The sequence below is a fragment of the Protopterus annectens genome, chromosome 6.part0 (assembly GCF_019279795.1).
Source record: "Protopterus annectens isolate FY-2018-M chromosome 6.part0, PAN1.0, whole genome shotgun sequence".
NCBI lineage: Eukaryota > Metazoa > Chordata > Ceratodontiformes > Protopteridae > Protopterus > Protopterus annectens.
This window is the reverse complement of record NC_056737.1, coordinates 1,962,357,129-1,962,374,470: the sequence shown is the minus strand read 5'-3', so window position 1 is coordinate 1,962,374,470 and position 17,342 is coordinate 1,962,357,129.

The following is a 17,342-nucleotide window of genomic DNA, read 5'->3' as shown; positions in this document are numbered from 1 at the left end:
TACGGGTCGTACTAGGAGACATTGTAAGGTGGTCTAGGTTAATGCATCACTGCTGCACAGATACTAAAAACCATTAATTTTTCCATTTTCATCTGGTCATGATAAAACCATTTGCAATTTAAATATTTGCCACTCAGATCAATGACTGAATTATAGCAAGACTAAATATGAGTACCAAAGACCAGAACCATAGTTTAGAAAAAACTGCTTGCTAAATAATTTCTAGTGCAATCAGTTTCCAGGGTAACTAAATCATCAGAGTTAATGATTCTTTACTTTACATTCAGGCATCTACTTTAATAGCATTTAATTGGAAATAGTATATACATATATATGTACAGGTTACCTCTCAACTGTACAGATTTTTGCAGAATGTCCAGTTTTGGTCTGTTTTTCATAAAATTGTTTTTTTTTCTGGCAAATTAGAGGCAAAACATTAAAGAATGAAGTTAGAAAATAATGACAGACATTTGAGTTTCAGACTTCATACCCATCAGAAAATTCATGCTAATGCAAAACCTGTTATTCTATCAACTAAGTTTGTAAGAGTAATATTTAAAAATTGTTCCTATTTTTAGGCCATTGTCCCACTTTTGTTTATGGCTTTGTCCAGATGTCTTGCTCTAAGAGATGGACAGGTATGCATGTCTTGTGTCTTTAATTAGCCTGCAAGTTTCAACAGTTCCTTTCACCACATCTGGCCAGAGAACAGGACATGAGAGCAGAATAATCTCTCTCAACTCCAAGTAAGGTCTCAAGTTGTAGTTTAACACTTCTCACAGAAATTATGGTATGTATTAAGCATGCCAGCTACATAACAAATCGTGACTTGTTCTACCCCTTACTTGAGTAATACAAGGCACTTCCTGTTACTCTTACTGTATCTGATTTGGTCACTTTTATTGCAGGTAATAAATCTGCATTTTTTTTGTTTTGAGAGCATGATTGCTGTAAGATTAAATGTGTCCATCACCCTGATTTTGTGCTTCTTTTCAAAAACTTCTTTAAACAAATATGTCCAGAGTATAATGCAGATATCTTTCAGATTTTGGTGTTTTTCTCTTGGATGTTACTGTATTTGTTGCCAAATAATAAACAGCTGTTGCATATACAGAAATTATTTCTCATGATTGCTTGCAGTAATTGAAAACAAATTGGTCATTTCTGAGTAATGTCAGTAGTTAACTCGTCAGAAAAAATATCTGCGATGCTATATATCATACGGAAACATCTCATTCAAACTGCATTGTTTTTTTACTATATTTTTTCATATCAAAGTGATTACTTAAAATACATATAGAAAAGGAATGCATTTGATATCCGTAATTGTCAGAGATCACTGAATGCTGCAGACAGGGTAGTTCTCTTTTCTCGGGTGTTGTGTGATCTTGGAGTTAGTATATTTAAGTTGGAGGATACAGGAGGGCTTGTTCCCCTGCAAAATACATTTTATTTTTTTTTTTTGCACTTTGATGATTCTGATTTTTGATTGTTTGGAGTCAACAAAATGGATTTCAGTTTTGTTCAATAATTGATCATGCATTTGTGTGTGTGTGTTTAGTATAGTCTAGGTAATATTTTGTGAATATAGATTATAGTGACAAATCAGGTGTTGTGCAAGTCATCTACTTGTAAAGTACACCGATGTTCGACACACATAAGAGCAATGAAAGTTATGTTCAAGATATACAACATTATAAGTAATGCCTAAGAAAAGAACAGGTTTTCTGAAAAAAGTTAAGTTTTTTTTCTATTTTAGCAGAGCATGCGTCAGTGAATGGAATATAAGGCTATTCAATTATTATTCCATTAGTTCTGTTGACTTTTTAAAAAATCATTACTTATAGGCTCTGTTGGAGAAACAGGCTTGGAGAAATGAGGATCAGCTGTCTTAACGATCTGAGCTTAGTTACCCGACATACTGCAATGATGTACAGTGATTTTATTTTTCTATAATATGTATGTGATTGACTTTTCCTCAATATATTCAAATACATACTTTAATATGATCTGTTACACAAACAGGAATAATATTTTTCATTACTAAGAACTCCATCATATTCAACAAACCTCTCAAGGAAGATAAAGAAAAGAAGATGTTTAAAAGTCTCCCTCCCTCCAGTTTGACACTGCATTCTAATCATGGTAAATAATCTTTCTTTGGTTATAATATGTCTCATTAAAGCAATATTCTTCAAGCCTTGCTATGATGATCCTAATTTAACAAAATCGTATTTTCTAAATGGAAGAATGATTTCATAAGTATCCTCTTAAATTAAACAAACAGCTCAGTTGCAGTATTTTCACAGTAGATGGAGACTTGTGATAAAACAGAATAGAGCATTTAAGCTGTCAGTGAAATCAGTTTTCTGTTGAGAAAAAAAAATGGCTTCATTGAGCTGGGGTTCTCAGAAGCAAGACATATCAGCAATGGTTTGATGAAGCTTACAACTTGATTCAATAACTAACTCTACTTCCTAAAAAGAAGAGCAGTTTATCAAAGACACGACTTGAGCACTGAAGTTGGAGTGCAGCAAGATCAGTGTATTCAGCAGATTCCTCTATTAAAAAGTACTACCAATAAAAATAGGTTTATAAGCACTGTGATGCTAAGATATGTAGACATATTTCTCTGACTGTCACTGTAATGTGACTTGCTCTAGTCATGAGAGATTAACAGCAATTTTATTCTATATTCTTGTTAAATTGATTTATTAGTCACATTCCACCTCAAACAATGATTATTTATTGCACCTTCAAGAAAAACACATGGTAATTAATACAAAATGGTGCATTGCAATATTCAGAGATGATGGTACATACAAAGGGCCAAAATCAGAGTCACTCTCTGCAGTGCATACCAGCTGTAGTTCAGATGTTCTCATGTCCATTGCTGATAGATCTCAAATTCACAAAAATAATCATAAAAATGTCATTTTGAGCTTACTGTGCATGAATAGGATGAAGACAGCATGCAGGACAGGAGATTTATCCAGCTGCTTCATCAAAGCCCCTTTGGATACAATACTGGACTGGTTGAATAACTCACATAAGTGATATGGTTTGCTCCAATGTCTGACAGTATCTGTCCAAGTTAATTGGATTGCAAAGGGGCCTGAGATATGAGGGATATAGCCCTCCATACTGCATAGGATCATAGGAAGTAGGAAGTAGGAAGCTATTGGCTGTGAGGACCTTATAAGCCTACCCAAGAGTTTATCCCATGTTTAGACAAGGCAGCACCCAAAGCCCGTGTCCAGCAGGGACACAGGTGGAATCCCAGGGGTGTATTTTCTGTTTCCCATCCAGTTATCCAGGTTGCACTTAAAAAGGGATAATGAGGTGCTCCGCTTGATGTGGAGAGGGAGTCTATTCCACAGATGGGGAGTCTCTGGGACACATCTGTCCCACCAAGTCCTACTGATGTCACAGACCAGGTTGAAGTCATGCCTGCGGGTTACTCAAGTGGAGCTCGACTTGTGGATATGCAGAAGTCCCATCAAGGCGCGGTCTGAGATTGATTTGTATGCCAGACAGAGATCACCTCTGAGGAATCTGTATGAAACTGAATAGAGGGACAGGGCTTTTAGCCTATCTGTGTAGGGTAGATGTTGGAGGCCCTGGATTCTCCTGGTGAGAAACCTCTGTGGTCTTTCCAGCTGCTGCATGTGCCTTGTGAGGTACATGCCGAAGGAGGCATTGCACTCAATAATTGGTCTTATAAGGGAAGAATACAGGGATGTTATGACCTCTGTTCCTCGATGAGATACCCTTACTTATCAGTTGGGCCATGTAGAAAGCTTTCTGTACAATGGAAGCAATATGGTGGTCAAAAGTCAGGTTGCTGTCAACCTGGGTGCTCAAATCCCTCACGACTGATAGCTTGCTTAGGACGTTATTAATGTGATAATATGTGGGGATGTCACTCTTCCCCAAAGGGGATAATGATGATGCATTTTTTGACATTCAGCTTGAGGCCATGTTTCTGGCACCAGTCATTTGTTTGTCTGAGACCCTCTTGGAGGATGTCCATATCACTTGGGGAATTGATGACCATGCCCAGCTTGTAGTCATCTGCAAACTTTGTCAGCCATAGCTCACTGGTTTTGGCCTGCATTTCAGAGCAGTATATGCCGAATAACAGAGGCCGCAAGACTGATCCCTGGCATATGCCTACTGCTTGAGGTGGCTTCCCCTATTTTGATTAGGTAGGTTCCCATCAGTGAGCCAGTTTGCTACCCATCTGGAAGCATATGGATTGATGAATACTTGAGAGAGTTTATCTATCATGCTCGAGTGGGGAATAGTGTCAAAGGCTTTGGCCAGATCAAGGTAGGCAGTGTGCACAGTTTTCCTCTTGTCCTTGGCTTTGGTGACTGTCTCAAAGAAGTTGACCAGATTTAACAGACATGACCTCCCCTTGACAAAGCCAAACTATGTGGGGTCAAGTGTTTAGGGGTTGCCAATGTCCCTGTTAATGAGGCCCATGATAATCCATTCCATGGCCTTGCATATTAGACTAGTTAGGCTGATGGGTCTATAATTTCCCAGACTGGTGGATGCTCCACTTTGTGTAAAGGGATTACAGTGGCTGCCCTCCACTCAGCTGGGACAAAGCAAGTACACGGGCTTTGGTTGAATAGGGTGCTTAATGGTGCTGCAAGTTCATGCCCGAGTTCATGTAGGATGCAGCCTGGGATGTTAGAGATGCATATTCTCTATTACTTGCCTTTTTGATGTCTGAAAACAGTGTAGGATGAATTCAGCTATGATGAAGACAACTACATCAATCAGTAGCACTGTGCATCATTCATTACCATGGCAGACTGAGTTCTAAACCATGTGGAAGGCAGAGGGGAGGCATAAAATCAACCTCCGTTAAGGGATTACTGATGAACAGCACTATGAATTCACCACACACATAGAACACTTCCATTTCAGGAGAAGAGGTTCTACAGTAATGAGATTATACAAACTGTGCACCCCATTGTGAGACAGTTAAAATGCTATACAGTGACATTGTATGAATAATTATATAGTACACCAGAATGCAATTTGAGCTTCCCATGGAAGGCAGTACTACAAGTGTGCAGAGGACATTGCTCAGATCATTAGAGAGCACGCAAAATATTTCAGCCTGTGTGCCCCACTGTTCTGCAAAGTACCCATACAGTCTGCCCATTGACAGCTATTTGCACGAATGCAGACTGACTGAAGGAATTGTGTTTATGCAACTTTCAACAACAGTGCTGTTTTCCCCTTTTCATTTTTATATGACCTTAGAGTAGGTGTATATAAGTTATGGGGACAGTGTACACAACATGAGGTGGTGCAGGGGGCTTCTCGCTCCAAACCAATCTCTCTCTTGTTCGACAAAAGTCTACAAGGTGTAAACAACATATCCTAGATGGACCGACTCAAAGCCCTGTCACTATACTCTGTATCCTACAGATTGCTAAGAGATGACCTGTGTCTGTCATATAAGGAATTCCCAGACTCAGTGATGGATTTACTGCACATAAGCAAGTAAAGTGCCATCAAAAATACTCAGTCTTGGGATCGCAACTTCTTCTGCAACATGGTATGGAGGAACAGGAATATCTCACAGAAGATAATGGTGCTATGGATCAGACCCCCCCCCCCCCCCCAGTCACATAAAACAAAGTTCATCCATGTCCATATTCAACCACATCTTGGGTCTATGGATGGGAATCATAAAATTTACTCCCAGGACTGGTCCACTCCAGTCAGAGCTTTAGATAGGATATCATTCTAAATGCCTTTGGCCAAGGGTCACCTTGACTAGGAGGGTGGAAAAGGAAGCAAGCAAGTAGGTGTGTTTGAGGATATCCCTGCAGATGTCGTGATAGGGAATGATTTTGACAATGCAGTACCTTGTCTGCATGCAGTGACATGCAGTCAGGCTTGGAGACAGGCGTGTGGGTCTGGTAGCCTGGGGGAGATGCAAACAGACCACACACCTGAAGCCAGGACTGGTGATGTGGCTACTTCAGGGTGGGAATTACCCTGTAGCAATGAGACTGAAGGTGAGCCACAGCTGCTGTTGGGTACTGATGTTCCCTTGGACAGAGTGACTGCAAGGACAATAGTACCCAGTCTGACAGTGAGGCACTGCTGTCAGAGGATACCAGACTTCCTGTGGAGGAGGAGCTGGGAAGAGTAACAAAAACAGAATTGAGACAGGCTCAGCTCTCAGACCCTACATTACAAGGCTTGAGGGAGGTAGCTAGGGAGGCACCAGATTCTCAAGGAAAAGGGGATTCTGTATACTGGAACAAAGGGTTACTGTATAGAGAGTGGACCCCTGAGGGAGGGCTAGAAGGCGAGGTAATACAACAATTGGTAGCACCCAGAGCCTACCATCTGGCACTTCTAGCCATAGCCCATGACATTCCTTTGCAGGTCATATGGGCATGAAGCATACCAAGAGACGCATTATGCAGAACTTTTATTGGCCTGGGATTGCCAGGGATGTAAAAGGTACTGCAGGACCTGTGAGCAGTGCCAAAAAGTAGGCAAGACAGGAGACAAGGTCAAAGCTGCATTGATGCCTTCATTTCAAAGGGTAGCTATGGATATTGTTGGGCCTCTAAGTACCACAAGTTCCACATGAAAGAAGTATATCCTAGTAGTAGTAGATTATGCTACTAGATACCCTGAGGCGGTGGCTCTGTCCTCCATTGAGGCAGAGAAGGTGGCAAATGCTTTGCTAGAGATTTTCATCAGGGTAGGCTTCCCAAGAGAAATACTGACCGACAAAGGTGTCAATTTCAAGTCAGACCTGCTGGCTTGTCTGTGGGAGCACTGTGTGATGAAGCACCTAAAGACCACCCTCTACCACCACCAGACTAATGGTCTTGTGGAGAGGTTATACCCTAAAGAGCATGCTATGGGCATTGGCAGACCAGTTTAAGAGGGACTGGGACAAATATTTGCCCCATCTATTGTTGGTTTATGGAGAGGTGCCCCAGAAATCTGCATTTTTTCACCCTTTGAGTTGCTGTATGGTCATAGGCTGAGGGGGCCTTTAGATTTGATTTGTGATGAGTGGGAGGGTGTGTGTGAATCCCACAAGGAGTCTGTTGTGGCATATGTCCTAAACCTCAGAACAAGGCTTACAGAGCTCATGGGCTTGACCCATGAGAACCTGGCAGAAGCCCAGTGGCAGAAAAAAGTCTGGTATGACAGGAATGCTCGATCCAGAGAGTATGCTGTGGAGCGGTAGGTGATGGTTGTCACTCCTATCAGATATAATAAACTGCAGGCAGCTTGGGAGGAATTCTTCAATGTAGTAAGGAAGGTCAGTGAGGTTAACTACATGGTAGAACTGCTAGGCGGGGCACAAACTGTATCATGTTAACATGAAGAAACCTTACCATGATAGAGGCCCTTGTGCTGAGTATTTGCAGTGGATGCCAGGAGGAGTCTGAGGGGGATCTAGTGACTGATTATCTCAGTGAGGCTGAGACTGACACCTCAGTGGAAGGGGTAGCAATGTCCCAGCAGCTATCCCCTACCAAGGTTTGAGAAATCTGAGCAGTGTTACAGGAGTTTGGGGACATGTTCACTGGGAAACCAGGGTGCACCACCATGTGAGTACAGGGTCCCAAAGACCTATAAAGCAGGCCAATTGCAAGGTGAATGAGCAAATCAGACAAACTCTGAGGGACAAGATACAGAAGATGTTGGAGCCAAGAGAAATACAGGAGTCCAACAGTCCCTGGGCCTCCCCAATGGTGCTGGTACCAAAGAAGAATGGCAGCCCCAGGTTGTGTGTGGGGACTACGGTAAACTAAATAGTCAGATGCTTACCCTCATACCTAGTACACATGATGCCCTAGAACAGCTGGGTGAAGCTAAGTATCTGAACACTATTAATCTTACCAAGGGCTACTGGCAGGTGCCCTTGACTACCAACACTACAGGCAGGTCAGCCTCTGTGACTCCTTTCAGCTTGTACGAGTTCACACACATGCCCTTTTGGATGAACAATTCCCCAGTGACTTTTCAGAGGCTGGTAGATTGTATCCTAGCAGGAGCAGGAGATTATGCCCTTGCTTAACTGGATTATATTGCCATCTACAGCCATTCTTGGCAAGAGCACATTTAGCAGGAGATTATGCCCTTGCTTAACTGGATTATATTGCCATCTACAGCCATTCTTGTCAAGAGCACCTTTAGCACATCAGAAAGGTGCTGGGAAGACTTCAGAGGGAAGGGCTGACCATTAAGCCCAATAAGTGTCAGGTGGGTATGGCAGAGGTCTCCTATCTGGGACAGAGTGGGTAGTGGTAAGATCAGGCCAGAACCTGCCAAAGTGGAAGCCATTCAGGCATGGCCTGTCCCTGTTACCAAAAAGCAGGTGTGGGCATTCTTAGAGACAGTGGGGTACTAAAGAATGCTTGTCCCAATTATAGCACCATAGCAGCTCCCCTCACAGACCTGACAAGAAAAAAAACAGGCCAGCTAAGGTAGCGTGGACCCAGGCATGTGAGCAGGGATTCCAGAAGCTTAAAGGAGCTTTGGGAGGACTCCCTGTGTTAACCAGTCCAGATTACAGCAAAGAATTTGTTGTGCAGGTGGATGCTTCAAACATGGGGTGGGGGCTGTACTTAGCCAGGTTTCCTCAGAGGCAGAAGTGCACCCAGTGGTATCTCTCAGCCGTAGACTCCAACTCAATGAGGAATGCTATGCAACTGTAGAAAAGGAATGTCTAGTCATAGTATGGCCACTGCAGAAACTTCAGCCTTATCTATTGTCAAAGGAAAAACAACTTCAAAAAGATCAACACACGGCAGGTTCAGGTTAAGGCACTTTAATCTTGCAGCAAGGAGACAAAAACGTGCTAATACAGAGTTTGTCCAACTAGAATCAGGAAGTGAAGCTATTCTTATACATTTCTTACAAGACATTGCCTACCAAGCTGACGTAATAAATCACAAGTTCTTTCAATATTATTGCATAGCAGCTGTTTGTCCATGATTTTCTGCTGGCATATCAAGTTTATAAAAAAAACTTCCTAAGAAAAACAACGTGGCCTTGATGACCACTGGTCAGATACAACTTCTCACTATGCAATGTTACCATTCAAGGTACTATGGCTAATTTGAGCACAAAGCAAGTACAGATTATAGTTCATTTCTTCAAGCAGTCTTTGTTTGATGTATCTTTCTTTTCTGCAGGTGTGCATGTTCTCATAACACGAACAGAGCTGATTGTTCAAGTTCAATAACATTATAGAAAACAGTATTGTTCTATTCATTTATTTTCCTGACCTAGCAGATAATCACCTGCTTCTCAGTAGATTTCATTAACATGAATTTTGCTGTGCTAGCAAATACTAGGTCAGAGAGCATCTTGTAATTTCAGAAATCATACTGCAGTTTGAAAAGGCATCTTGTAATTTCATACAGAATTAAGCTGTACATAAAATAGAATGAAATGTGTTAACCCTTTTAGCTTCTAATAAGCACTAAATATATACATTAGTACATATTTTTCTAACATTTCCCCCTGTTAATACTTTGTATTCTATTTTCAAAAGCATAAACAGTTGCTTCTTCTCCTAACCTCTTTCTGTTCAGAATTTGCAGTTGAGTCATTTAGTTTAAACTTATGAAAGGGTTTCATTTTTCAACAGTTCTTCAATTTCAGTACTTTGATACAAAGTCTCAGAAACTGACATGTCTATAAAATCTTTGATTAATCTTTTCATGCAGGGAATACCACAAGAAACACATACTCCTACTAGGAGTAATCCCACACAAATGGCAATCAGGATGTTCATTAGGATGCTACCCCACCCCCAAACAAATTCTGGAAAAAAAACATCAGTGGGTTTGGGCCTGGTTTAGTCATGGCCTACACTTGCTGAATCACCTCAAGATGGACGTTTATCTCATGCTGGTCGTCAGGAAAATACGAACAGCACTCCTCTTTTATTAAAGCGCACGTACCACCTTTCGCCACTAGGGTGAAGTAGAGAGCCATGCGGTTTTGAAGTACCACAGTTCTCATAGCGTTCAGTTCATCAGTCACTAATTCGAGAGCAGAAAAAGTTGCATTGCTCATTACTTTGAGAAGTTTGGACAGTTTTCTCAGCTCCCAAATCGATTTCACTGCGCCATACGCAGGGGCTATACCTGCCCACGATATAATAGTGTCACTCAAGTCCATGTGTGTCAGTTTATCTTTGTTTTTCATGGAGTTATGGTTTCTCCAGCCTGCTTCGATTCGTCCCATTGGATTCTCAGGTCTCTTGATTGGATTTCCAGGTTTCTTGGTGACCTCTCTGACATTTCGAATTCTTCCCTGAGGCAAAACTGCAGTGTGTCGTATGGCCAGAACCAGGTAACCCAAAAAAACAACTGCCAGACCAATTCTCAGGTAACCATTTGTATGCCTTTTCCCCACACACAAAATAACAATTCTCTACTTTAGTATTAATATATACTTGCCCTGCATGAAACATTTTCTTATCAATGATAGTTGTTTAAAAAGAACAGGATTACGTTGTACTTAATCAACCTTTTTGTGCATTAGTTCAAAATAAGAGTCATAGTTTGTATCACAAATATAACCTGCATTATTAGCTTTGATATAACATTTGTATGGAACAGTCACATTACAATTGCTCCAACCCACCTGTACAGTATCATTTTTGTAAAAACATACAATTCCCTTTTGTGTAACAGGCAGGTACAATGCTATTTTGTCTTGTGATTTCACAGTTGTAGTATCAAAAATCTAATTTTCCCAGGTCTCATTGACCCCTAGGGGGACAGCAGTCATTAATAATCCCCCGTATGCTGTTGGTATAGCTATGCAGATCCAGCAATTTGAAACATTAAAAGTTTCAGTATACACATATTTACTTGCTTGGTAATTGTTAAAGTTTGGATGCCAGTCTATAAGTGACTAATCTCGTTTATTCAGTTCAGCTCGTGTGGCTGGAAAAAGGAAAGGCCACAACAAAAAGATTAATGTTATCAGTATGGCCAACAGAACGATCATGCAATACTTCTGAGGTTGTTCTACATTTCTATTTGTTCCGTATCTGGTCATTTTGTTCTTGTGTAACAGTAACAAGTTTTTTGTCCAGTTCAAAGTTTTTAACCAATTTACAGTGTGTCAGATGAATCCAGGACACTCACTCTGCAATCTTGACTGCAGTGGGTGTCGACAGTAGCACTTGGTACGGCCCTTCCCACTTCGGTGAGGTCCAATTCTTCTTCTTGATAACTTTCACCCAGACCCATGTGCCTGGGACTACTGCTGCTTCCGATGGTCTGGTTTGTCCTTTATCTGAAACAGAATTTAACTGCAAAAGTTGTTTATTACTTAAAAGTCGTCTTATGTATTCTGCAAGTGGACTGTCGGCCTCCTGGTCTGCAGGCATGAGAGGTTTCCACTGAGGTATATAATATGCCCTCCCAAACAGTATTTCAAAAGGAGTTAACCCCTTTGCATTCAGAACAGTTCTCATGCTCAACAGTGCCAGAGGCAGGCAGTGCACCCAGTTCTTTTGTGTCTCACTAATTAATTTCCTAAGTTTGTTTTTCAAAACCCCATTATGCCTCTCTACTAATCCTGCGGATTGGGGGTGGTATGCACAATGATTCTTTAAGGAAATTCCGAAATATCGGCTCAGCTGTTGTATAGTTTGATTTACATAGTGTGTGCCATTGTTACTGTAGATCTTTTCCAGTATGCCAAATCTAGGAATAATTTCTTTAACAAGGACTTTTGCAACAGTAACTGCATCTGGATTTTTGGTCGGAAAAGCTTCCACCCATTTGGAAAACATATCTATAATGACAAGACAATATTTCTTATTTTTGCATTTGTTTAGTTCTATAAAATCCATACAGGTAGTATGGAATGGGTACGGTGGTGTTGGGAAACTCCCTTGCTTAGGCTTCAATGCCCCTTGTGCATGATGCTTGTTACAAACATGGCATGCTGCACAAAAATTTTTTGTGTAGTTTGTAAATCCATATGCAGTGAACACTCGGTTCACTAACTGTACCATCCCCCATGTTGAGACATGGCACTGCCCATGGCTCAACAAAGCTGCATATCTAAACAAGTTAGACGGCAAAACTGGTTTTCCTTCTTTGGAGATGTACAGCCCTTTCTCAAGAATTGCTCCTCTTTTTATCCATTTCTGTTTTTCTATTTTTGTAGTAAGTGTCTGCATTGTTTTCAACATTTCTAAATCTAAAATCTCAGTAGGTTGTAATTCCTCACTCAAAAGAAATACTTCTGAAGCTGCCTGCTTTGCAGCTGTATCAGCTCTCACATTACCTTTTGAAATCCTATCCTGTTGTTTGGTATGAGCTACACATTTACAAATAGCTACTTTCTGAAGTAACTGAATGGATTCTAACAAATCTAAAATAAATTGCACATGATTAATCGGTTTACCAGTAGGATGTTATCATTCCTCTATTTTTCCACTGTTGTGCAAAAACATGTACAGTAGAAAAAGCGTACTGGCTGTCAGTAAAAATGTTCACACATTTACCCTTTGCCAAGGTACATGCCCTTGTCAAGACAATCAATTCTCCTGCTTGTGCAGATAAGTTGTGTGGTAAAGACTTTGCTTCTAAAATCTCAGTATCAGAAACTACTGCATACCCCACTAGGTTCTGTCCTGTAGGACCCGTTCTGCATGAGCCGTCCACGTAATATGTCACTTCGGCATCATCCAAGGGAACATCCGTAAGATCTTTTCTAGGCAGTGTCTTTTGCTCAATCTCCTGCAGGCAGCTGTGTGGTGTGCCATCCGCAGGGGTCGGGAGCAAGGTAGATGGATTTAAAGTTGTACATCGTTAATTGTCATATGAGGTTGGCTCAAGAGTATAGTCATACAGGAAAGATGTCTAGCAGGAGAAAGATATGCTACTTTTTCTTGCAGTAAAATAATTGTGACTGCATGAGGCACTCTCAATGTGAGAGGGTGGAACAACACTACTGAGGCCAAAGCCTGTACTGCCATTGCAGCTGCAACTACTGCTTGTACACAGTGGGGCAGGGATTGCGCCACTGGGTCCAGCTGTGATGAATAATAAGCTATGGGGCGTTGCTTATCCCCATGTTGCTGTGTTAACACTAATGTCATGTAACCTTGCTTACAATCTACAGTTTGGAAAAAACATTTATGATAGTTTGGTAATCCTAAAACTAATGAGGATGCTATCAATTGTTTCAGTTTGCAGAAAGCAGATTCTGCTTCTGGTGTCCACTGTAATAAATCTTGTGCTGCCATAGGCTTCTTGTATATCAAGTTGGTCAGTGGAGCAGACTCCAAGGCATAGTTTGGAATCCAACTCCGACAGAAATTAGTCGTGCCCAGATAGGACATCATTTCCTTCTTGGTAGTCTGTTTGGGTGCTTGTAAAATTGCTATTTTCCTATCTTCATCTAATGTTCTGCCTTCTTTGGATATTACATATCCCAGGTATTTAACCTGCTTTCTCCAAAGCTGCAATTTGTTTTTGTTTACTTTATGTCCTTGAGTGGCTAGAAATTGTAGTAATGCTATGGTATCTTCTCTGCATTCTTGCTGGGTGGGGGCTGCCAGCAGGATGTCGTCTACATAAAGTAAAATTTTGCTGCCTCTTTGTGGGCTAAATCCTGCCAAGTTGCTTGCCATCTCTTGTGCAAATATTGTTGGGCTTTCACAATACCCCCGTGGTAGTCGCGTGTATGTATACCTTTTCCCCTGAAATGTGAATGCAAACCAATGTTGGCTGTCAGGGTGTATCGGTATCGAAAAGAATGCATTGCTAATATCTACCACAGAAAAATACTTCTGTTGAGGCTTCAAATCATTCAATAGGGTGTGTGGATCTGGCACCGTAGGTGCTCTTGGTATTACTGCATCATTTACAGCTTGTAAATCTTGGACCATACGCCATTCTCCATTTGCTTTCTTGACAGGAAATAAGGGTGTGTTACATGGTGAATCGGGAGATTCTACCAGTACTCCTTCCTTAAGCAAAGCTGCTATTATAGGTTTGATTCCTACTTCTGCATCCTTTCTTAAGGGATACTGTCTCTTTTGAGGTCTAAATGCTGATTTTGGCGCAATAGTAACTGGTCCTGCTCTACGAATTAGTCCTACATCTGATTTCCCTGTTGACCAGAGAGTTTCTGGTATGCTCCGTAAAGCATTTGCTTCCTCTTCTAGTAAGAGTGCTAATCAGCTGTCCTCGCTAGACTGCAAGTGTACAGCTGGGTGTGTCTGCATTATCCAATTTAACTTCTGCTTCTGTATTCCCTGTTCTGACAATTCTAACTCTGTTTGTTTTTCCCACTTTGTGACTTTTTCTCCTAGATCTACCCATTTCACATTCTTGTCCTTAGTTAAACTAACATGTGGTAATCAATTAGATTTACAGAGTGCAAAGAATTCCTGGGGCAATGAACAGCTAACTACACTGTTCCCTTCTGTGTCCCAGTACAGATTAAGTAATACTAATCTGTTTGCAAGGTTTTTAAACAGTTCTTGCTCATATTCCTCATCAGGTCCTGGTGTGCTACAATAATACAGAGTATAGTGCAACAAATGCTGTTTATCAGTGTCAAGGGAGGGGGACTTACTGATGGCTACATTCATCAGTTCTTCGGTTACTGCCCCTGGACCAGTCGTGACTAAAGTCCTGGCTGTACCAATAAAATGTTTCACCCTCCGGTCGCACCACAAAAGTATCCATTTGTCGCTGTGCTTCCATACCCTGTATAGTCGGAACTACTGCTATGCCAAATATCTGCACAAGATCTCTTCCCAAAAGGTTTAATGGGCATTTTGCAGGAACAACAATTTTGCTTTTCTGGGTCATCCCTGAAACAGGGTCAGTTATTGCTATGTTATGGGAGAGTGGCTTCCAATACAGCTGTCCATTTGCTGCTTTCACTAATATGCAATCAAGTGATTCTGAATTTTCTGGTAGTTTGGAAGGATGTATCAGGGTTCGTGAAGCCCCTGAGTCACACAGGAATTTAACTTCCCTCCCCTCTACCAGAAGTGTAACTTCCGGTTTCGTGTCTGCTAAATAGAGCTCTTCGTGTCTGCTAAATAGAGCTCTAGGCTCAATAAAGCTAAGTCCAAAATTTCACTTTCTTCACCATCTGTGATTTCTTGTACTTCTCCATTTCCTCTATCACATCCTCTATTCCCTCTATCACATTTGCATTTGTCTTTTCTCAGTTACTCCCTTCTAGTGATTCTTGAATATCATATAGTCAGTCCTCACCCTCCTTATCTTCCATGGCTACCTTCTTGTTTTGCTTGCAATCCCTTGCTAAATGTCCCTTCTTTCCGCACTTAAAACATTCACCACTTTTCTTTCGGTCTTCAAACTCTTCTGATCGTTTATCAGATTGTTTGTTTCCCTGGGCATTTTTCTTGCCCTTTTTTCCTGGACTATACTACATAAACGTCTGCTCCATCTTCTACAGAAAATACTTGGGCTTTCTTTTTCCTTTTACTGTTAAAATGCCTTTTGGCATGTCTAGCATATTCAAGTAGTGACTGTGATCTACTCGTACAATGGTCTACCATGTGCTTTGTAATAAAGCTGCTTATAGGCAAAATACTGCCTTTCAAAAATGCATTCTTTAGTTGCTGCTCATACGGGGAATCATGTGTTTGGTCTTCAGGTACCTGCATTCCACAATGGTTATTAAAACACTAATAATCTAGCATAATATCTGTCAACAGTTTCACCTCCCTGTTAAATGCATTGATTAATGAAAGTCCAGTCTGTCCTAGGCTTCCACTTCTCAGAGATTCGGTCCGTTAGACCTTTCACTCTTATCCAGTTCTGCGTTGCTATGTGGGAGTGGCTTGTGTTCTGCGTCACGGGTATTCCAGTTGCCACTGATCATGTGCCAATCTGGACCTACGATTTGTCTAACTACTTTTTCTACTTCTTCTCCATTTAAATGATAACTTAACCTCGTGCCCTGTAAGTCTTCTAAGAATTTTCTAAAATTAACTTTTGGATGGGGAATTCCCTCTGTGGCTTTCCGGATGTCTTCCGGTGTCCACGGTCTATATACTAGGAGAGTCTGGTCCTGTCCTGCCTGAGGCTTTGGTACTTCTATGAGTGGACATAATCTCTTCTTCACTCATAGCTCATGAATTTTTATTTAATTCAGTATCCCCTCTTAAGTTACTTGTTCGAGACCTAGTCTCGATGGGATCTCTAACATACGATCTTGGCTTTGCAGTGACAGCCGGGTATAGCGGAGGTGGACCAGGTTGTCCACTCGCTTCATATTCTGGTGTGGGAAGCGGAGGGGCTGATGCTATTACCAAATTATTGTCTTCTTTATCTAGAAACATAGCTTTTGAATTATTACTTTATTGTTCCCTATGGTTTGCTTCCTCAATCCACCTGTGTGCCTGAGGAATGCCTAATTGACGTTGCTTTTTTACCTGACCTTTTGCATCGGTTTTAAGCTGTTTGATAAGTTTAATAAGTGAGGATTTTTCTAATTTGCCATCAAATTCATATTTATTAACCCATTTTGTATAGTATCTAACATTGTCGGCACACTGTAATTGCATATATTTTGCATCTTCGGTTAGCAGTGGATCTTGGGAACTTTTTGTGCACTTATTACCCATATTGTTCTGACTGTTAAAAATGTTACGTAACCCTTCTTATTTTCACGTGGTACCACGATTTTCTGTTTCACAGTTTATCTAGAATAACTGTCTTACCTATTCTGTTTCTCTGATCTAAAACAGAAAAAAGGTAAATCTCACCTTACCTGAGCCTCCGTGATTGACCGTCTCTGGTTCATGTGATAACTCGTCCTCCAGTCGCAGATCAGAAAAGTGGCTGGCCTCTTTTGAACGACAATTCAGTCAGAGGTCTTTTAAAGCAGAAGAACCGATGTGGCTTCTTCCCCGTATGGTTTCATGCCACCTGGCCCATCTGACCTGAGGGAAAGTGAGAGTTTCCGGTCCGAAGGACCAATCTGTCAAAGGAAAAACTTCAAAAAGATCAACACACGGCAGGTTCAGGATAAGGCACTTTAATCTTGCAACAAGGAGACAAAAACGTGCCAATACTGAGTTTGTCTAACTAGAATCAGGAAGTGAAGCTATTCTTATACATTTCTTACAAGACATTGCCTACCAAGCTGACATAATAAATCACAAGTTCTTTCAATATTATTTCATAGCAGCTGTTTGTCCATGATTTTCTGCTGGCATATCAAGTTTATAAAAAAACTTCCTAAGAAAAACAACGTGGCCTTGATGACCACCGGTCAGATACAACTTCTAACTATGCAATGTTACC